Below are 24,464 nucleotides of genomic sequence, written 5' to 3' on the forward strand. Positions count from 1 at the left end.
CAGAACACCATAGCAACGCCCTGGCAACCACCCATAACCTAACATTGTGGCGCCAACTACAGCTCAGTGTATGACTCTGAGCGTCTGTCACGTCCTCAGCACATGCACACTGAGCTCAGATTAGCTGCCTTTAATTGCAGCCACAAACTGTGATGAGATCAGATGTAGACACTCCCTGTTCTGGAAGAGAGATTCAGGGAGTTATGGCTCGATGGCCCAATGTCAAAGGGTGGAGAACACAACCACAGCCTCTCTCTGTTTGACTCTCTAACTGCCTACATTTTATTTATTGTGCGTCTTTTCAAATCTCCACTGGTTTAGATTGTAAGTAAAACTGCAGATGCAACAGAGATAAACAACAATGCAGAAGTGACATAACTGAGTCAAAGAGCACCAACTCCAAAGAGCACCAACTGTGGGTTTTTTTTGTGTTTTTTTGCGTTATTTAAATGTAAGATTATTTTTCTCCTTGTGATAAATAATTTACATCGCTCATGTAAGTAACAGTGTGACACATCATCACTACACAACGCAACCATCTCTTACATCATCCTTGACTCCTTTTCCGTCATATTTCAGCAATTCCCGGCTGTCAAAGTGCTGATGTAGGAGTCCGTTGACTAACGCCATGCGCATATGCGGCTAATGAATCCTCCTCAAGAGAAAGAGTGACGAGTTCCACAGATCAAACACTGAGAAAGAGAGAGAGAGAGAAAAATGTAAACAGAAATGTGCTGTTAGTGCCACTTTGCCATCATCGCGTCCCGTTTGAATGCTTAGCCAAGAATAACAATCCATAATTCATGAGCTGCCGTCTAGTCCACAGACACAAGTCAACCAAGCATTTATTATTCATTGGCACACACCTCATGTGATGAGCTCCAACAAATGGTTTTCAGGCCTGCTTTTTTTTTTTGTAAATCATTTATTTTAGTTTTAGTTTCGTTTGTTGCTTTTTTCTTCCCTGTTATTGTTTTTGTTTTTGCTTTTACATTTTTTATATATGAAAAGGGGATTAAGTCATCAACTGGCAGCAATTAGCTGTTATTAACTGGTATTAGCATAAACATAGAGCAAATGAGCATTAGAAAAATGCCCTGAAAAGACTTCATTTCAAATTCACCCACTACAGACCTATTAAATCAGTCTAGCATATTAACATACATGAATCACTGTGTATGATCATGAACTGCACATAACACTGTTTTATGTGAAAGGTAGGGGTCAGAGGTCATGAGCAGCTTCTGCAGCTGTTTATGAAAATGCACAATCACTCACACCAGACCTCTGCCATGTTAATGTGCAGTCATTAGCGCTGTGAGAATAGCCTGATTTGATCATTTCTGTTGTGTTGAGGGATCCTGGGGCACATGTTTCCTCCGCTTTAATCAAATTTGAACCAAATTCACATCTGATTTAGCTGTTTATTTCTCCCAGCGCTCCTGACAATATGCGTGTATTGGTGACCTACTTTTGCTCGAGCTGATTCAGCAAGAGGCGGTGGGGTGCAGGATTCAGGGTCCCTCATGTCGATCTGTCTATTGTGTTTCAGTATGTGTGTGTTTATATGTATATACGGGTGAGTGTGGCTGTGGCGTGTGTTAGTAATATCAGAATGCTGATAAAAACAGTTCAGCACACTGTAAACGAACAGACACTTCCTCATGTCTTAAAAGTTAACAGGAAATGTTCACAACCCAAGTGGAGCAAGATGCATTAAGACAGTAAAAGGAGTTTGATCTCAAACTCTGAACTCAAAATCTGCAAATGTGTTGCTGTCTGAGGTGAAGGAAGAACATATCTCCAACACATAAAATGTAAAGAGGACAACACAGAGACAATGCCAGGTTCCAGAGGAATGGATGCATTTCCTCAGATAAACAGGAGTGAATCCTGTAACATTCCGCGGCCAAAACAAAGTGTCTGTGGATGAGAGTATGAAGTGAGGACTGGTGGGACGTAGGCTACAGTAGTTCTGCTCCACTTCACAGAAAATGAGTGGTAGGGGGATTTTTAGATTAACACAACAGTCATTGATGACATTATATATATAACAACAACTGCAGCTTGTTCCGTGCTTCATACGTCATTACGCCATCATTGCACAACCCGTCCTTTCCGGTTTCAGTTTTCAATCTGATCAAGTGTTAACATCCTCTCGATCAGATTAGAAAATGAATAAACCACCCCTTCCAATCCAATCGAAATTTAATTTGGATCAAGCTCAATCGGATCGATTAAGGTGTTTACAAGGCTTTTCAGTCCGATTGAGCCATCACTCGGATTGCCAAAAGATTATTTGGTTGCATTTAAACGTAGTCAGTGTGTCTGCTAAACACTGAGGGTTTTCAGGATGAGGACATCCAATGTAGTTGTAACCATAGATATCATATATAAAGGCTAGATGTCTCGTGCGCACTGCTGGCCAATGGAGGTCGACGTCCGCACGTGGCGGCCATCTTGCCACAGTGTACTCGCTCACTACTTCAATGGTGCATGTACTTTTAAATAACCATAACTTGCTCATTTTTCTACCGATTTTCAAATGGTTTGGTTTGTTATAAACGTCAGAGATGTAGTTATGACACTGCATACATACACTGCATACATATGAAAAATGATAACATACATGTTCAAGCATTCGGAATTATAGCCACGTTAATAACGTTTGTAAGAAACCAAACCGTTTGTAAATCCGTCAAGATTTCAGCGAGATAAGAGGATTTGTGTGCGTGCTGATCATTCACCTTAATGCACAGAGCACTGTGACAAGATGGCCGAACGATGATGCCGGAAGTGACTGCGCCATAAGACATCTAGCGTTTATATATGATATCTATGGTTGTAACTGGTTATTGTTGAGTTATATTACAGCAACAGCTTCAATGAGACTGATGAGAAACTGTGCTATACAGCATTTCATGTCTTATCTGAATGACTGTTTGGGCTCCCAGAGATGATTTCCCTTTTAAAATATATAAAAAAAAATATTCTGAGAAGACAAACACTATAATAGCGAATGATCTTCGCTAGCAAATACAAATCTGAAAAGCTATTTAAAAACATATAAACGCAGTTTGACTTTCTGTTTGACTTTCACTAGTTCACACTCTGAGCTCAGAATTTGTCCCGGACTCAGTTTTTTTTATGCTGATCTATAACAGCTGATCTATAACTTTTTCTTTTAAATATTAAAAGGACTTTTGGGTCTCTCATCCCTGAAACAAAACATTAGTAAAAGTGCTGAATGTGTATCCTAAAATATGCCAATGACAGAATTATTATTCTACATCACTTTTGTGAAGTGTTTGAGAATATGGTTTGATGGAATATGGTATGGTAGAATAAGGTCTGCTTGTGAAGATATAACCGTTCCAACCATAACCGAATCCAACCATTGACACAAGTCACAACAAGAACTCTCTACCATTATACACACACACACACACACACACACACACACACCCCCACACACACGTGTGTGTGTGTGTGTGTGCGTGTGTGTGCGTGTGTGTGTGTGCGTGTGTGTGTGTGCGTGTGTGTGGCCTCATCTGATTCACCTTCTCATGTTTTCTGAGCATGAACAAATCAGAGTTTGTCCAGACAAGAGTCATATTTCACCAGGCTATTTCTAGTCCTCTTAGAAGTACATCTATGATTATGATCAAATTATAGCCACGTTACATAGAGCACAGTAATTGCAACTTAATTTGCATTAACGGTCTTACCTTATGAACTTGTGTGATTTCTGTAAAGCCCTGCACCTGTAAACACAGTATGCATGTCGAGACATGAGTGAAAGTAGATGTCATGGCTGATGAAGGAGCCGGGCAGAGCGACACGCGCAAACTGCATGAGAGGGCTATGATGTCTCAACCGCTAGCACACTTAGCTCTACTCCGGATTTAATTAGAGAGATGCGGGCCCTCTATAAAATGCTATCAGCAAACACCATCCACCATGTCCTTTCCAACTAGCTATGGCAATGGCTTAGCCACCTCTTGACCCTGTTGGCTACAAACCGTTTGGTTCCTGAAAAGGGAGGTCAGAGGTCGTCACAATTGTCGATCCCAATGGTAGTGTGCTAAATATCCAATCGTTTAACTCTTTCGCTTAATCTCCCCTGTGGTTACCCTACAGGAGCATTTCTTTAATGGCAATAATGTTGTTATTCTGAGAGCAGTCATGCAAACAATAGTGGTGCAGAGACAGCAGTCTCTGAGGGTTAGCAAATGGCTCAGTAACATGAATCAGAGTGACCAAAGAATGTGTGGCGTCTGCCCTGCTGGAAACGGGCAATTATGTAAATAATGTGTGTGATCTTTAAAAATAAGAACATCGTCTAGAACTAAGTGGGTTAGAATCTGCATGTCAGGACTCGAGGACTTGCCGTTACTGGCTCAATGGTAGCTCTATCTTCATGTTTCAGCCTGCTGGACAGACTACAACTCTTCCGTCCTACCTAATGCCTGTGTGACGTATACCGGTCAATCTCACACCTGTTCGTTCAATAAGGCCAGAGGACAGCTAGTCCCCTGACTGAGCCTGGTCTTTTTTCTCCCTTTCTTTCAACTGATGGAGTCACATTTGGCTTGCTTAGATGGAGACACTTAATATCCAGCAATATTACTGATTTAACTGCACTGACACTATTGGATGAGAAACAAACTTGAACTGAGTTGAGCTGAATAACGACACTATTGTCTTCAGTAGAGCTGCTTATAGCTATATTGAACTTGTTTCATAATGAATGTAATTTAGTCCTATCACTGAACTGAATCATCACTGAACTGAATTGAGTTGAATAATAAGTTTGCATCCTTAATTATGTTACTTTCCTGCTTATTTTTGTGAAGCTGCTTTGAAACAATTTCTATTGAATAAAGCCTTATAAAAATAAAGCTGACTTGATTTGAGGAAGTAGAAGGATATCCACAGGACATGATACAGAACTCAATGAATCCATAGTAATGGAGCGCTAAACATGTTAACTTTTTTGTGAGCCAGTCATACAGACAGACAGACAGACAGACAGAGAGAGAGAAAGAGAGAGAGAGAGAGAGAGAGAGAGAGAGAGAGAGAGAGAGAGAGAGGTAATTTTTTCATGTCCACAGAATGAACCAGAGTGGATGAAATAAATAGCTTTAGACCTCAATAACGGTTGCGTGATGTAAAGCGCTTGGAGGACTGACCTCCTCACTAAAGACAGCTACTCTGTGTATTGTTCCTCAGAGGTGAAGCTAGTAATCAAACCGGATTGTATGCACACAGCAATTAATCATGTTGTACAGTTATGAGTCAGTTCAAAAAAACTTACTGTAGCTTCTCAATCTACAACTACTCATAATAGGCTTTGGAGGCCATGCTATATTGTAAAAATAGTCACGGCTGAAGGGGTGCACAATGTAGCACAGCCGCTTATATATTATTGATTAAATATGTAACATGTAAAAACAGCATTTAAAATACAGACGGGTGACGAATTGGGGGGTCAATCAATAGTTTGATGATTATGAAAATGATTTCAATCATATGATGTCCTTTGCAATCATCAGGGGCCTCATTTATAAAATGTGTGTAAGCAGAGATTTGAAGTAGAGTGTGCATATGCTAAAACCAAGGCCAACGTTCATATTTATAAAAACGGTCTTTGACATGGAAAAGAGTTGTGGCAGAGAGTCGGAGAACTGCATGTATTTGGAAATATAAGCAATTCTTGCCGCTCGCCATTCAAGTAAAGGATTTGGACGCTGACGGGTGCTCTTTTATATGTTAATGAGATCAATTATGTGGCATTTAAAAGGCGGAGATGTGAAGCCATTCAGCTGAGCACAATTTCAAGATCATTTGCAATTTATAAATTTCACTTCTGGCATAAACGCCATACAGGATTTTGTGCGTACGTTCATTCTCTGAATCACACGTACACACATTTGAGAAAGGAGATCAAAGACACCTATGGGAGATTTTGGAGCTACATTCTCCACCACTATCATCAAACACCAAATGAGGGAATACCTTTTGGAAGAATGGTGGTCCATGCCTCCAGTAGAGCACCAGGGACTTGTGAACTAAAGTGGTTCTGGTAGCATGTGGTGGCCCAACCCCTTACTAAGACATGTTATGTTGGTTTTTCCTTTCATTTGTCACCCATCTGAGCATATACTCTGTTTTTTATTGTGCTTTTTTCAATTATGCAAACAGAATACAAAAATTATTCACCCCTAAAAAGACAATAGAGTCATTATTCAGTTGAAGTCAGTATAGTTCAGTTTGGTTCAAGAACTTTGTAAAGTTCATAAATTATGGAATGGGTTCAATTCAGCTATAAGCAGCTCTGCAGAAAACAGTGATGTCATCATCCAGCTCAGACCAGTTCTCATCCAATAGTGACAGTGCAGTCAAATCAATAATACTTCAAATCAATAAGACTTTTAAGTCTGCAAGGTATGCTGGGAAGAGAATGCTGTACTAGATTAAAGTGAGATGTGTCATTCTTGGTCTGCCTTACTTAAGGTGGACGATGACGCAATTTTCTTCTAGAAACAAACGTTGTATTATTTTCATTTTATCACTGTGAAGCTGCTTTGATACAATCTGTATTGTAAAAAGCGCTATAAATAAAGGTGACTTGACTTGACTTGCACATAAATAAAACCAAGACAGCAACACCCAAACACAAATAGCAGCTTCTACATTACAGGGGTTGTTCATGTTTCCTTTTCTGCAGATTACCGCCTCTCGGCTCCTTCTCTCTTTTCTCTCGTAAGTTTCTGCACTTTCACTTCTGCTGTAGCTTCTGTACTGCCCCAGCTTTCTCTTTAAACTTGAGTGTTGTTGATCTTGTGAGATAAACTGCTAGTAATGTTCCTCATTTGTAAGACACTTGGGATGAAAGTGTCTGCAGAATGACTAAATGTACTTGTCAGTCTCTCCTCGCGGCCTCATCCACCCTTGCTCATATCTGCCTACCCTCAGAATCACAAGACAACACCCAGCAATCTACAGCTCTAAACAAGGCATTTAAAACACCCATATGAGCTATTAAAACTTCAGAGTTACAAAACATTCCCAAGACTTGAGTCCACCCCAAGCCTGTTGAAGAGTCTAGCCCTGAGCTGTAGACCCAGGAGGTTTCCACAGCAAGGTCAGACACCGAAGAGGGTTATTACATTACAATTAGGCCCTGGCAAACCAGTAGGGAGTGGCGGTTCGACTTTATGAGCCTGCAAGTAATATGGGCCTGTTTGCTGATGTTATCGCACAGAGCTCTGGGAGGGTTTGGACAGTCCCTCGAGGTGTTTGCATGCTGTTTTAAATCATGCACTTACTAGATTTCTAAATGTCTAAAATGGCCAGCTCTCTTTGAAGTCCTCACCTCTTCAACCTCACCGAAGAACAATCAATGTGAAAGACTCAAGGAGCAGCCAGGTTTGCTTTCCTGGTAAATCTTCTAAAGAATGACGTCCTACCTCCTACCCGTCTTTCAGCAAAAGCATGCTTTTTATTTTAAAACATTATTTGTACAATCATTAGTCTGACCTACTAAAGGTTTTATTGTTGTTCAGAGAAAATATGATTATGTTACTGGCATTACACACTAGAGTCACCACATTTTAGTTTTCAGAAAAGAGGAGGGGGGCGTGGTTGATGAGTGGGGGCGTGGTTGGGGGTGAATGCATCAAAAAATACTTGACAAATGCATTCACAACCTTGCAACTATGTTATTGTACTTTAAAACAGAAAGTAATTCATCCTTTCCATTCAACGTTTGGCCATATATATATATATATATATAATTTAGCTTTTAATTAACACCTTTTACATGACACTGTTTCTTTTCATGGCCATAGGTTAAAATAAAATAAAAAATCGACTACACTATTTCAGTAAAAAAATATTTCAATCCTCCTGATGTTCTCTTGTATACTTTCCTTATGTGGGCTTCTAGGTCGCTAGCATCTTTATTTGACACGGACACGTACGTGCCAGCTTTGCAGGTCATGCATTCTGCTTTACATGGATCCCGACCGAAACGAAAACACAGGAAATTTCTCTGTAAATCATCTGTGATTTTACATCTGGGCTTTTTTTTTTTTTACGCTATTAGCAATTTACATCTAATCTCGCACTTGACCATAAACTGAAGCGTCCAGTCACGCTGCTAAAATTCTGAGAACATAAAGTCCGCCTACTTTGGTTTGATTGGTCATCTCAAATATTCTGACATTGACGAGCAGTGACAGACCAATGAGGCTGAGATGAACACACACACACACACACACACACACACACACAGGCCTCTGACATGCTCTCTGCTTGGAACGTGCTGATTATAACAAGATGGGGCGAAGCCGAAGCCGGTTTCATATGTTTTAAAGGGGACTGAAGTGATCACGAATTAGTGTACATTTAATCACATTTTTTTAGGGGGGTTAGGCTGAAGTTTAGGCCTAGTGACGCCCATTCGCTGTTCAGGAGCCATGTGCCACTGTTGATAAGCAAGCGCTGCTCTGTCTCTCTCTTGCTCTCGTGCCGTGGTACTGAGGGTATTGACTGAGATGCAGTTTAACCAGTGTTTGCGTTACGTACATGACCGACCGGCCAATGGTGGTGTGTGAGAAGGTGGGACCTAAAGCAATGCAAAAACGGCGATTGTAGAAAGAAAAAGCTGAATCTCTGACATTTTGGTTGATCTAGAAATCCCGGCCGGACGCATTTTTTGAGGTCCAAAAAGAGGACATGTCCGGGAAAAAGAGGACGTATGGTCACCGTATTACACATATATAGCTACCTGAAGACCACAAGACCACAGACAGGGTCACACGTAAAAACAGTGAAATCTTAGGTGACTGTGAACTGTCTGGATCATGTGTCCTTCACAGACAGGACACAAAGGAGCTGGAGTGAGTCCAAACCAGAGGATCTCCACTTGGAGTCTCCAGAGATGCATAAGGAAATGCATCTTACTTACAGTATATATATATATTTTTTAATATGAACATACTTTTTTATGGCCGTACCTGTATGTTAAACTTACATATAACATACACAGCTACTCCTGCTTTAAAATACTGTGTAAATTATAGGATACAACAGATCCTGACATGATCACAGAGGTGACCTTAAATGCAAAGTTTTTCCATAACTTGACTACCAGTGTAGTTTTGGCTGCTTGTAAGATCCAAAAAGTGTATACAGATTAATTATGTTATGTGGGTGGTTTGGAAGAATTTGTCATGGAGCCAAAAAAAAAAGTTGAGGCACATGTTTTCAGTCACTGGGTTTACAGACAAGCTTAGGAAACACGGACACGGAAATATATTTTGGACCACACAAATGCAAAAGACATTGCAGGCCAACAAAAAAGAGGTTTTCATCAAGACGACATGCCTGAACATGCCCCGTATCTGTGAGAGTCTTGAGCTTGCTGCCTCAGTGAAAAAGACTGAGCTTTCCTTGACCTCGGGTTTGTATTCAGCAATAATTAGACTCTCAAATTTAACCCGCGGTAAATGTTCAGCCCGGATTACATCAGCATTCCAGTGGGCAAATGGCAAACAGCCATTTAAACCAGTTTCATGGTGAACGACAAGGTCTGTTTTGAGAGTTGGCTATGATTTAACCTCAGTGACTGCCATGCAACATTTCTCCACGCTTTTCACTATACAGGGACGCGACAACATGCATGATTGTTTGTGTTTGTTCATGATACAGTTTCTCTAAGCTGCCAGATCAGCCCTCCAGAGTGTCTCACAGCATACAAATTAGCCTTTTATTGCGGCTGTTGACTGGAATGCACCTCACAAGAGCCACAAAGGTTTAGATCCAAGCCATAGTGAAGTCTGAACAAGCACAGCGGTTACAAAATGCCACGGTGGCTCGAGAATGAGGATGAGAAAGTGAGAAACCGCAAAAATCATTAGCATACCATCGTCTCTACCACCTTATTAACATTTTGCATCTGTCTTCCCCCGACGCTCTCCTCCGATCAGGGCAGGCTGCTTGAAACCTACACATAAAGATAAATGCACTCTGGAAAGAGCCTGAACGTCAAGGCACCAAATGCATGCCTGGGTTCAACTCTCTAATCCAACATTATCTCAAGGTTAATAGCCCTGACACTTAATAACCCAATAAAACAGCACTACATCATTAAACCTCCCTCACAGCATAGCACTGCCGCTACGCTGGGGACGGGGACCATAACAATGGCCGTAATAATCTCAGAGACTCTAATTCACAGCTAGAGTTAGCCTATAATTCATGAACCCATATGTTCGGATTTTGGATGGACTCAGAGAGCTGAGCGCAATTCAATGTCAGCTCTCGGAGCAGACTCACCTTCAGGTAATAAGCCACGATGACTGTAATCATAGTTTGTGTGAAAAGTTGGTGTTTTACTGCCAGTAGTGGTCATTTGATCTGCAAACTGCAGTGAATTGTATGTATGGGTACATTTTTGCCAAATTTGTTACATCTCTTCTGGAGATCTCTGAAATACGTTAAGATTCTAAAGTTTCTCTTTGATCTCAATTTAATCTCATTGATGTCTAGGAGCAACAGTCGGGCTGAGCTATCCAGACAAGATTCATCTTTACTCTTACCGTTGTAAAAAAAAAAAAAAAAAAAAAAAAGTACACAATTCTAACAGAAAAAAAGAAACATAACTGAGAACTCAAGTCTCTTGTGTTATGAAATCACTTCTTCTGAACCAAATGTTCTTTTGGTTCCCTTAACTCCCCTCACAGTAATTACACACGTCCAAAAAAAGACAAATGATGAAAAGTCTCGACAAATTGTGTCAATTTTATTTTTTGACATCCACGGTTCCTTTGTTATTGTACACAAGGTCTAAATGAGTTGCCTGCAGCTCAGTTTATATTACTTCTCTGTATCTCTATCTGTATCTGTAGGTTTTAATAAACCCCTTTGGATAGGGAACATCTACAACAAAACATCTGCTTATTTCAAGTTAATCTAATCAAAATTAGCATCAAATGTTTGGCCTCATAATTTGAGATCAACATGAGCTCAACTGTTACATAATAGGCTATGCCGTCTAAGCAAAAAGACAAATTTACAGTTTATCAAGAGCCTATCAAATTCTAGGCTCGCACAATTGCCACAAATGGCCACACGCCTCCCACAGCAGGGCAGAAGCCCATCAGGGGAGTGAAGTTAGTTCCCCCACTGGGCTTCTCTTCCCATCAGTAACAGCAGGGTATGAAAGCCGGGAGTGGAAAGTCCCTGCGAGCCCAGCTCATAAAAATGGCCTGTTATCTGTGAGGTGTAAGGCCTGGCACTACAGCGAGGTTCATATGGGGCCTGCTTACACCGGCTGACCTCACCGTGTGCGTGCTTGTGTGTGTTTACTGTGCGAGGGAACCAGATCTGACGAGTTTATACACAGTTTACTCTGTGTTTGGGTTACCAGGGAATTACGAGTCAGTAATGGTTTCTTATGAGGCCAGATTACTGTGTCGCATTTGGACCGAGTTTGGATTGGACTGACTTATGTTGGGTTTGATCTGAAAAAGATTATTCTTTATTTTCTTTGTGTTTTTGACGAAACAAGCAACATCTGTTTGAAATCTATGCATGTACAAGATGACACTGAACAAGGGTCCTTAAAACAAACACACACATCTGGAGTCCTTCCTGCTTTCAAGAATAACAGAGGAAATATGGACAGATAAGACATGAAATATGAACATAATACATGATAAACTGCCACATCCTGCAGAAGAAACATGGCCTCCCTTCAGTTTAATTTCAAAACCATCTCCCGCTTCACTCAAAGAGCTTCTCTTGCTTTTTTTTTTTTGTATTCTTTCTTCAGCCCATTTCATTTTTGTTCTGATGTTTATTGACCCATGACCGCAACACAAATACTGTGCTGGAGTGATGGAGGGATGAGGATGAGAGAGAGCACAGGACAGAGACAGGAGGGAATTACTGACGGCATGAATCTGGAGAGTCTTGGGCTTCACCACAGGAGCTCAACCTGCAATTTCATCCATGGCCAAACCAGAATACGACCAACCCAGTCTGGTCCTGGGTAGCCAAAGGACCACAGCACCCACTACATCTGTCTCAGACCTGCTGTCTGTTCATGCGAACTGTAATTGTCAGAGCAAATCTAATCACCGAACTGGCCAAAGTTTGCAAGGGTAGTAGTAGAAAATGCATGCAAAGTTTCAACATGCTGATGTGTTGTGAAATGTGCATACAGAACATTTATATGATCTTGATGTTCATGGGTCAGTTTGACCCATAGTAGGCAGCTATTCAAAAGCAACTGTAATAAATAAAAAATATTTGTTGTATGTCAGAGCTCTTTAACTCTAGTTCTGAAATGCCAGTGTCAAAAAAAAAAAAAAAATGTACATATATAAATTTGTGAAAACAAAATTGTTTTACCTTTTAACTGTTAGTCCCTTTTTTGAGCATAGATCTAAAAATGTAATTTCCTAATTTAATTTGTTCTTTAATACTTTGGTGCACAGAGTTAAGATTGGTGTCTTTTTAAAGGGGACACTTGTCAGATTATTATAGAAGTAAAAATGTTATAAAAGTGTAAAAGTATATAAAAAGTATATTTTACAAATCATTTTCAACTCTAAACCTACAAAAAAAAAAAAATTAAACCAAAGATCTGAACAAGTTCTGTGCGCAATTTTAGGTTGATATGTTAAAAAATGAACTTGCAATAAGAATTTTTGGCTGCAGTACCAAACTTTTCCACTAGAGGACATTCAGGCTCCACTAGTGACAGATAAGGATGCGCTCATTTCAAATAGTATGGTTTAAGCGATCTGAACCATATATTTCCATAATTTTCATAATATTTATGAAGTAGACATCCTATTCAGAAGAAATTTGGGCATTGTCTGTCATTTCTTTTAGAATAAAATATTATTGTTATAAATGTCTAATGGCAAAGTCCCACATGTGTGGGGGAGGGGCAGTCTTTAATATAGTGGTCAACAACATTTTTATTAATCATAAATTCAGATATGTATTCTTTGTAATGTGTGAAAAGTATTGATATTAAAAGATAATTGCTTGCACCTGACTCTTGGTTGTTGTTTTTTTTGTTTTTTTCAGAGTGTGATTTTTGGAGATTTGTATTGCATCCAGTTGGGGTCAATTTGACCTACTCCAACAAGATTGTATGCAGAATTTGAACATAATATGAGGGTTAAATGACCAGTTGACGCCGTTTTATTGCTGGTCAGTCCTTTTGTAAACAAAAGGGTGTGCTTACCTGAAGATTATTTTGAGAAAGAACTCAAACTGCATTAGCCACTGCAGTTTTCCCGTGGCAGTCTACTACTGTTGAATCATCTATTTTAGATAAATCCTACTCTAAATTTCCATAAAAAAAACTGTACAGTTTAGGGGTGGGTTTAGACTGGACCAGATACTCTGGCCAGTAAAACTACTTTTCAGCTGGTTTTAACATGGGTGCACAGTCAAGCTGGTCTAACATCATTAACACTTAGCTCATCATCTTGAGCTAGTACTAGCTCATCATTGTCCATCTTAAACTAGTTCCATCTTGGAATTATTTTCATTAGAGTTTAAATGGTTCTGTTGAAGAGTCACACCCTGTCATCACATGTTTTAACTAAAAAAAATGGTGTCACAGACCACAATAAGCCACATGAAGCATATTTTTCCCCAACACAACTGCAACACACTACCATCCTTCCTGATTGGATTGGGTTTGCTTACAGTGTTTCCCATCTCTGCTTAATGAAAGTTAATATTTTAGAACTGTTCCATGCTGGGCAGTGTTGCATTACCAGTCATAAATATCCAGATGAATGTACCGCAGTGCCTTTGACTATCAGCAGCTCCCCCCCCCCTCCCTCCATCCCGCCGGCTCTAACCCAACATGAGCTGACCTCAACTGAACCGCTACTGAAACTGAAGCACAGCACTGAAACAGAGTTCATTAGTGCCTCTCGCTCTTATTGTGCTCAGCTCAGGAACATAGCCACCCTGCAGCATGAAAAACACTGAATACACAGCAAGTTGTCCCCTCCACGTCTGAGACATCTGAAAGGTGTAAGGTGTCTGATGTCTGAGACACGTCTGGGCCACAACACTTAATGAAAGTAAGGAGTTTACAGTTACGTGCTTGTTTTCCAACCCATTAAACAGAACACACACTCAACTCTTGGGGGTGTAAAAGACATGAAGGAGTTCTGCCAAATAGGGAAGCCAAGATGCCTTTATATGATGCCTGGCAGTGACCTGAACCAGGGCCATTTAGAAACATGTCTCCACTTAATATGCATCAGTTTCCAGTGCTCATGAAATATAGATTAGATGTGTGAGATAAGGAGAGAGGCCCGTAGAAGATGGTGGCATAAGGACAGATGGAAGAAAGTGAGATAATCAAAGAATGAAAGATATAAACAATAGGCAGCAAATGAAAGGAGCTAATGGCTGAATTGCAGGCTGGTCTTTAATTACAGTCATCTGGTGGGACGCTCCGCAGACACTAGGACCCAGACAGCAGCATAGTGTCTGTCAGCCCAGATCCGGCCTACATGTGGGCCGTGTGGAATCCATGTGTACCAGATGTGGGCCGGATCTGGGCCGACACTATGTTGCTGTCTGGGGTGGTTCTTCAGCCCGTCTTTTCACTGCAGCTTCTCTAGAAAAAAACCCTGACAGGCCGTTCCACCACAGGAGGGGCCATATCCCACCAAACGGCCCATCAGCCTGGACCTCAAAACCAATAATGGACACCAGAGAGGATGGCGGCCAGAGGGAGGAGCTCTGTTCATCCCAATATCACACACTTTTTGCTTCATTACCACTAGACGCTTTTATCTTTCAGGACCATTTTAATTGTACAGCCTGGGGATTCCTGGAACCTCTCCTGTCATTAGGGGTGGGAAATACACCGGTAGACACAGTAAACCCCAGTATAAATTTGTCAACCAGTAGAGATTTCTGATTATCGTCTCTATCGCGGCTACAAAAGCTTATGCAGCATCACAAAAGCTTATCATTTGAATAGGTTTTTTTTTAAGCCTTGTGGTTTAAAACCAAATGATTTTAAACCCTTCATGCACAATAAGCAGCGAAAGATAAATTATTTCGGTATATGCACGCACTGTAGAGACGGTTTCTGAGTGCACACACCTTAAACACACACACATACAGCCACTGCTCATACAGTGAACTGATTACTTTCTGGATGCCTTTTTTGGCTTGAACATTCAAATTCACACACTTATGTGTCAAAATGCCGTATTTGCGAGCATCCTTGTAGACACAGTCATGTATGTCTTAACCAGTGGTGGACAGTTTATCTACTTCATTACAGCACCCTTAATAAACAGTCAATCACACACAGAACTTTCCACTCCCGTCGTCGCTTTTTTGGTTTTGTGCTCTCACACTAATTTTCCCTGTTTAGTAAATCTGGCACTTACTTGCACACAGTATGTTAACATCATGCCTCTTCACACACTCTTTCTGATCATTTATTTGATCATATATTTATTACTCAGTTAAATATAATTCAGTGATTTAAAACTAATCTAATCTGTGTGCAGTAAACTGAAAGAAAGTCTGTCCAGAGCCTAAATGTAAGAGACAATGAGAACAAAATAAGAAACTGGAAATATTTTATATTAGAAAATTATATTCTTTAGTAGACTATTCTATAAGACAATAGAGGAATATCATACAAATGAAGCTCTCTAGATCAGCATCAGTTTATTTCTTGTTTACCACAAAAATATGATTTCATTATATGAGAACTGAACTGAGCTGGACGATGACATCACGGTTTTCTCCAGAATGGTTATATATATAAATTATCTAAATTAATAACTTTTTTTCAACAAAAATAAACCACTGAACTTACTTAAGCTGGACTATGACGCTGTTTTCTTAGCAAACTTTGTTGCATTATTTTCCTGTTATCACTGTAAAGCTGCTTTGAAACAATCTGTATTGTAAAAAGCGCTATATAAATAAAGGTGACGACTTCACTTGATGAGACACCCAAACAGATCAATGTTTTAAAAGTCACAATGTTACACTTTTCATTGAAATCAACCTACACATGACTGAAAGAGACTCCCTCTTATTAAGCAACTGGGATTCAAGAAAGTATTTTTAATTAAAAAAACACTGTAAGAGCAAAAGACAGATTGGGAAGGTGTGGGCATGTTTTTAACAAATATAATCACTCAATCAAGCTGCAAATGTAGTAAGAGGAGCTATCTTTCCGCAAAAAACATTCAAACACATGCACAAGAGAATCACAAACAGGTAAAAAACCTTTGAAAGACACAGAGAGGATGTTGCTCTCTGTTTCTCTGTTGTTTCTGTGTCATCGAGCAACGCATGTAATTGGTTTTGATCGCTTCCATCACACCAAACTTCCTCCAGCTAGTTTCACCGAGTCCCTGATTTAAAACAAAGCCCACTCATGATTACTCCATTCACTCCAAGTTTTGTTTGTTGCCTTCACCCAGAGAAACTAACAAATCATTTTGTTTACATGGTGCTGTAGTTTGTCACAGCAGTGCAAAAAGAATATAGACTATAAAACAAATTGTAAATAAAACAAGCATTGTTGAAGTAGGCTTTACAAGAAAATTCTATTTCAGTCTTTCTACAAAATTCAGGTTTAATTCAATGTGTCATTTGTGTCACGGCTCATAATTTAGATTTTCTGTTTTGTTTCCTTTAGTTCCTGTTTCCCTGCACTGTTTAGTTTATTTATTTATTTTTTAATAATAAGATCCTTGTTTGTTTCCTATGGCTACATATTATTTTCGCGTCTATCATTATGTTCACCTGGTATTTATACTCCCAGTCGGTTCAGTCCGTTGTCGGTTCTCATTTGTTTGAGTTTATGTTGTTGTGATATATTTCCTGTATTCTTCTGAGGATTTCTGAGGATTTATCACTAAAGATTGTTCTAGTTGAATTCTCCATCATCATACACTTCACTGCAGCCACCAATACCATGACAACTTGCTGTTTCTTTGTAATTATTTATGAAATTTAGTAGCAATTTTTGAGTGAAAATTGTTTCAAGTAAATCCTACACCTAATTTCTTACCGTATGACACTGCAAAAAATATTCACTGAACATGCCACCAAGCACGTCCTCCATTGGTCGTCCTCCATTGGCCAAACAGAAAGATCCACCCCAAACTCACACCACTGGCTGAGCTAATGTTGTCAATGTCAAGTATTTTAACATTAAAACAACATTCACCTGTGCATAATGTTAGGTGTGTGTGTGTGTGTGTGTGTGTGTGTGTGTGTGTGTGTGTGTGTGTGTGTGTGTGTGTGTGTGTGTGTGTGTGTGTGTGTGTGTGTGTGTGTGTGTGTGTGTGTGTGTGTGTGTGTGTGTGTGTGTGTGTGTGTGTGAGATCCACAGCCTCCAGGCAGGGCATCTGCTGCTCATTTCAGAAACTCTATCAGATAATGGTGCATGTCTCATGTAAAGGCCGAGGGCTGGTGAAACAGACACCGGCAGCCCATATCACTTCTACTGCAGAGCGGACTGGCTCCAGACACCGGCTCTGAATGGCCTGTGCGGGAACAGGGGGCCGATTCAGACTCATTGTTGGGACCGGGATGGGGCGGCTTCCAAACCGCTCCATTAAACCGGACACCAAGACCCAGAGCCTAGAACATCTGTCAGGCAAGCCCAGCCAAATCAGTTGCAATCCTGTTTCAGCCATGAACAGGAGGAGCTAAAACTCACTGCTGATTTCCCTGAGGCGCAGATAGAGTTTCTTCCATCATGCAAGCAGGAATTGAGATTTCATTCCATATGAAACAATCATTATGTTATATCTGTAGTATATGTAGTTCTTTGCACTGGAAGTCCTCATTCCCACTGAGAGTACAACAGCAAGCCAAGGCCGTCTCATTTTCTGTATTAGAATAGAAATATATGTGTAGATACACTTATGTCACTATTAGGCAGTAGAAAACCCATATTGGACTACAACTCTCCTGGTGAGCTCAGATGCTATGACAAGTAAATTATTCCGTCAGGTGTGCACACTGTGGAACAGTAAGAGAGTGCATGAGCAGAGAGGGGAGTGAGACTGTACTGGTAATGTGAACCAGATACCCATCAGACCCACGTCTCCTCGATCACATCAGTACAAGTACGACCACAGACTCATCCTGCATGGTCTCTGTTGATGTTGTGAAGAATCAGCTGTGTCGTTGCTGTCTTGATGAGTTTGTGTGAAACAGAATCCTACCTACCACACACAGCAGGAAAGAGAATGATCCTGGATTTGTTGTATGAAGGACGGACCAGAAACAGTCCTTAAAGTCACCATGAAATCAAAATTGACCATTCTTATTTATTTTATTGAATATTGCAGTATTTATTATAAATTATTTAGCGATGCTAGGGGTGTCGCCATATTGACGATAAACATGATATTGTTATTGTGTTAATTTGGGGTGTCTGAATAAACTGGTATTGCCGATAATCATAATGTTCCAAATGAATAGTGCACATATGATAAAATGGCACATAAATAATCCAGCGCCAGTGTCTGGATGACATCCCAACAAGGTGGTGTCAGTATTGCACCTTAACACTGGTTGCCATCAGTCATTAGACACAGCTCGTAGCAGCTACTGCCATGTAAAAGCATGTCGTCGGATATGACAGATGACACACTCTACCCGCACTCCAAGAAAGTTAGCTCTCCAGTGTAGAAGTTTTTGGGATTCCGTGAAAATTACTTTTTAATCAGCCCAGGACTTTCCAATCCACAGTGAGCACAAAAGAGGGCAACCACCATCCTCATCACCCACTTCTGCTATCTTGCAGATCACTGACTGTACAAGTTGCCATTATTTTGCTAGTCCTGAAACAGGTAATGCTACATTCATTTGTTAAATGCTGACACCTTTCTGTGTTTTATTATATTTACATATACAGCCGGTGCACATTTAAGAAATCCATGTAATCTTTAATTAAAACTTCCCCTCCCTATTACAGCAACATCACTTCTCTGATGACGTCGTGTTTACTGGCGTGAGGGCAAAACAACCTGTCACTCACATGAGATCGACCAATAGAAAAACCACAATCATCCAATCAATTCCCTATGGACAAAATCAAGTCCCGCCCTACATGTTTTCTTGTTCCTGAAGCCATTTCACTTTTATGTCACAATAGGGAAGAAAAGATTAGGGCAACTTCCGCTTCACTCCGACTTTAAATAGACGTATCGTGGCGTGCTTTTTTTTTTTTTTTTGTGCACTTGGTTTTATGGGTGACCAAAAGATTCAGTAAACAAACAATGAGAGCTGGGACGAGCAGCATTCTGCAGGACACTGGTAACAACCTGAAGTCAAACTAGTTATTTATGGTGCCTCCAAAGGGCGATAATACTGCTAAAACTGTGGAAACAAGTGTCTAAAATGTGCGGTTATGTTCAAAGGGACTCCAAAAATGAGCAGATGATTCACAGCCATACAATTGAGATGAAGATAAATGGCTTCTTCAATCTCAGCTAATTAAGACCCGGGCCTACAGGAGGGAGACATCCATGTCCAATCTAAATGTCAAGCCGGGCCCAGAGGAGCCTCTTTAACTTCATCAGAGAGGGCTCAAGTGTCCACTGCTGGCTACCTATGTACCTCTACTGTATGATCGCTCCACAATAACAGGGTGTCGCATTCAGAGATGCAGGCAAGCGGAATTAAACATCCCGTTCATTTTAATGAAGCACTCAGAGAGAATAAAGGTCATCTCTATACACTTTTGCTCCTGTTCACTTACTATAGCTCTTTGTTTCTCCCTCCCGACTCCCTTACTTATTTAAAGAGTGGCTTAATGGTCTATCAAATGAGGCATGTAGGAATCTCAGGGCTTCATTAGACCTAATCCAGTGTATGTGTGGACCAGAGCTGCTCTCTGTGGACACATGCAAGACACTTTAGAAGTTACCTTGACCACCTGATCTGAGCTCAGTTGGGCTGCTTCTTTGAACTAAAACAATGTAGACATACTCTAACCTTCAGAACATAAAGCTTCTTCGGTCCACACAAACCATTAACGGACAGTAAAATGCATGTAAAATGGGTAATTCTGCTACTGTCACAGTTATGATGTCACGACACGAATAGGGCCCTATGAAATTTTATTTTTTCCATTTTATTTTTTTCTGGATTCTGTTTTAATGGTTAAATTCAGTTCATATCTAATTAACTGGAATCATGAAACTTTAACAACAATTTATTAAAAGTTTAACAAATTATAAAATAAGGTGGCAATTAAAGGAAGGCATTAGACATAATATTTTTTAGTAGTAGTAATAGTTTTTGACAGGAAATTGTTATGAAGAACATTTCTCATCAAATGATCTGAGCTTCTCTCCACATTCGTTTTATAGCTCTATACTGTTACTGTATGACAACTAGTGAATCATTTGGGTCTGATTTATTTCTTCTAAGGAATTTTAGGTGAAACATCTGAGACAAAATTGAGCAGCTTCTGAGAAATACTGGGAATGTGAATGTAGGGTCGGCTGATCCTGATCAACTTAAAGGGTTAGTTCCCAAAAATGAAAATTCTGTCAGTAATTACTCACCCTCATGTTGTACCAACCCCGTAAGACCTTAGTTCATCTTCAGAACACAAATTAAGATATTTTTGATTAAATCTGAGAGCAGTCTCACTCCTCCATAGGCTTCTAAGGGAATGAAACTTGCTGGCGCAAAAAAGTTATTAAAGAGATCGTTAATATAGTATAGATAAAAAAATAACGACGTTATTCCACTATTCATTTCCTTCTCTCTGGGCCTCGAGTCTTTTCACGTAGTGTTTTAGCGCAGCTGTGTTGTATGTCACACGCATCACGCACATGACAAGCGTCGGCCAATAGTGAGCCTACTATATTAACGATCTCTTTAATAACTTTTCTGGGCCAGCAAGTTTCATTCCCTTAGAAGCCTATGGAGGAGTGAGACTGCTCTCAGATTTCATCAAAAATATCTTAATTTGTGTTCCGAAGATGAACGAAGGTCTTACGGGGTTGGAACAACATGAGGTGAGTAATTACTGACAGAATTTTCATTTTTGGGTGAACTAACCCTTTAAACCAACTTTTCTCCAAAACTTCGCTCAATGAATCATTAAGTAAACAGGGTAATAAATTAAGGCAGAAAGAAAGCCGTCCCTCCGTGGCCTGATTTACATTGATCACACTAAACAGTTTTATGTTAAAGCAAATAATAAATTGCCTTTAAAATGAGATTCACTGGGTGGTTCAGCCGGGGTGTAAATTGAGCTTTACTCGTATCGTCATGGAATATCATTCATTCCATCCTATTTCAAGGTCCATTTATGATTCAGACACCAGATCTGATAGAAAAATGAATTCTGTTCTCAGATGGGGACCATTACCTCAGTAAAGCCTCACGTGTCACATGCAAATGAAATATGAGTGCTGTTTGTGATTGAGTTAATTACTGACTGAGAGGCTTTATGAAGTTGAGCTCAATATGCCTCATCAGCATCCTGTAATCTGTGTTCAACCACAGGATCCGACCACCATCAGGCTTTTGGCGTGTGATTCACATCATCACGAGAGGTGTGACTCATGCGTGTAGGCAGGCTGTCTGAAAGCTTGTTTACAGCATTTCTCCCATCATTCTCTGAGCCTCAGAGAGACGGCAAATGCTTTAAAGTTCAGGAGTGCAAACAGCCCTTTGCCTCTTCTCTGCGCAGGGGGTCACACTTTGAAAGCAAGCCACAGATCTCCTCAGATGTTGACAAGTCGCTAACAGAAAGAAGAAAGCAGATTGCCATTTCAGACATGACACAGACACACAAATCTGCCTGGTATAAGTCCATGGCATCTGTGGTTTTGCTGATTAAAAGGCCTCCATATCAATAAAAGTGAGTACAGATACATACGCAGTGGCTTCAAACTTTCTGAATGCAGATCACAGCATGGTTAGTGCTGAAGGCCTGTAAAAACATTTCACATGAAAATAATGGGCTGATCATCCAATAAGAGCCCGACAATCCATATGTGAGACTCTCTGTTTGACTTCCATTTCTCTATACGCCGTTTGAAGACAACGACCATGATGGAGCGAGAAAGAGAGCTTTACGCTGATCCACAATCACACCATTGTCCATTTGCTTCTACATAGACTGCAAACAGAGGGTATAATGACATATATTTGCCTAATATCTCTCACATTCTTATATTGAATCCTAATATCTGCTCTCATATTCGTTCTTTATAAATATCTGAGATTTGAATTCTTGGTTAATCACATTAGTCCTGTACATTAAAATATTTTTTTTGTATTGCACTTTTGTTGTATTGAAAAGCTTAAACTTAATTTTAGTGGGTTGAAGTTTCCTATACAGCAGATTCTTTTTTAGCTTATGTGATGTTCTTGGAGCCATCTACATTGTGTAGTCTGTTCTAAACAAATGTATAGTCTATTTCAAACTTGTTCTTGCCAGATTCAACACTGTGGTTGCAGTTTTAGCTTGATGGAAAAATAGAGGGTGACTAACTGGAACAGTCTTTGATGTCACACGTTTCAGATCACAAGAAACAGACCCCCCAGAAGATCACTTGGGGTCTCGGCCAAAACGGCAGTGCTGACATACACATGAAAGGGATCATTCACTTGAAAATGATCATTCCTTCATCATTTACTCACCCTCATATCATTCAAATCTTCCTTCAAAATATCTTCTTTTGTCTTATACGGGAGAAAGAAAGTCATGGAACAACATGAGGGTGAGTAAATGTGACAGAATGATCTGTTTCTTCAAACCAAAATGCACATGTAAATAAAACAAAGATTATTAGAGTACGTTTTACAAGAAAATAATATTTCAGTCTTTCAAAATTTCATATTTAAGTGTTACTTGGCGTTTCTATGTAATTATTTGTGAAATATGCCAGCACTTTCTGAGTGGAAATTGTTTCAAACTAAATCCTACACCATTTTTTTGTCTGTGCAGCTTGTAGAAAATATTTGCTTTAGATTATAAATAAATCAATGTGTGGGAAAATGCAAAGAGAAGTTTGGTGCATTCTTCTCAGACTATATTACTGAACTAATGAAGTAGATTGGTGTGATCTTAAAGGTTTCTACTCATCCGACTACATGCAAAGAGAGCTGGATCATCACACACATTTATAGTAACACGTTTCTGCAACAATATTGAAAAGTCACAGGACAAAAACAAGACATGAAGCGCTAAGTCTCTGAAATCTACTCAGTGTGCAGTAATGTGTTTCTTCACTGAGAGAATGAGGAGGTCCCTCATTGTAAAAGCTGTGCTTTCTGGCATTGCCGCCTCTTAAATTACTCTTCCAAGCTCCTGCAGGAATTTAATAGCTACCTGTGGCTTAAATTCCAATCGTTACAGGGAGTCCCGATGGAGCGAGTATAACCTCACACACACACACACACACACACACACACACACACACACACACACACACACACACACAGTCATCCTTACACAGCAGGAGAGAGATGGAGACAGAGAACTGGAGAAAGACAGATAAAGAGAAGAGAGACATTCATTAACAGTCATGTAACAGAGGGTTGAGACTCACTGATCACTATATTCATAAGAGGTCTGTTAGATTAACACATTACATGTGATTTCCATCATGTATATGGAGTAAAGCTGCAGAGATGGGTGATGCAGCAATCAGCTCATGTTAAAACATATGGAACTGGTCACTTGTCTTTAAAAATGCCAGTATCATGACTGTTCAAACAGGACAAAGTGCAGAGATCTTTGTAAAAGTACACTTAACTATAAAAGTAAAAGTACACTAGAAACTAGTACACTTGTTTCATCACTGCAACCCGTCTCACTGTTTTTTAGCCTCTCATGAATTCATCATGATCATTCTAAGTTAAACAAAGTTCCATCCCACTGTGCTGTCTATAGGTTTTAACAGAAGAATTAAAGTGTAAAGTGTGTACGTATAATTATAAGCCTCACATTTCTGCTAATAAATCCTAAAAAAGCAACTGTTCTAATTTTAACTTGTTGTACTAAACCCAGAATATTGCTTTTTTAAGATAATTGTAATAACTATAGACTAGCAATAAAATACAACACCACACATGCAATTACCTAGCAAAATTGCAACAGGGCCATTCAAAGGCAAACTAGATGGTTGCCCCGTTAGCACATTAACATAATGACACTGCATTTTAGCAAACATTCAGTAACACTTTTTTATGAAGTCCATGCTTATGATGCTTATGAAGTATTACTATTCTATAAATCTATTTATAAAGACTCAAAAGTTGTATACTACATTATAAGAGCAGTTATATTAATATGAATTACTCATAAGCCATGCATTTGCTTTTTAAATGTGCATGCTCATAATCCATAATACACTGATTTATAAATGAGTATATAATATATAAAA

General features: G+C 39.7%; 1 long non-coding RNA gene across 1 annotated transcript in view; it reads right to left on the minus strand.

Annotated features, from left to right (window-relative positions):
• LOC311275765 overlaps window positions 1-24,464 on the minus strand; it is a 113,322-nt gene that overhangs the window by 59,875 nt on the left and 28,983 nt on the right. Inside the window, exon 3 of the long non-coding RNA XR_014624974.1 lies at window positions 547-692. This is a non-coding gene — a long non-coding RNA (uncharacterized lncRNA). The remainder of the gene's footprint in view (window positions 1-546; window positions 693-24,464) is intronic.

This window comes from Rutilus rutilus (genome assembly GCF_951802725.1).
Source record: "Rutilus rutilus genome assembly, chromosome: 17".
Classification (NCBI taxonomy): Eukaryota; Metazoa; Chordata; class Actinopteri; order Cypriniformes; family Leuciscidae; genus Rutilus; species Rutilus rutilus.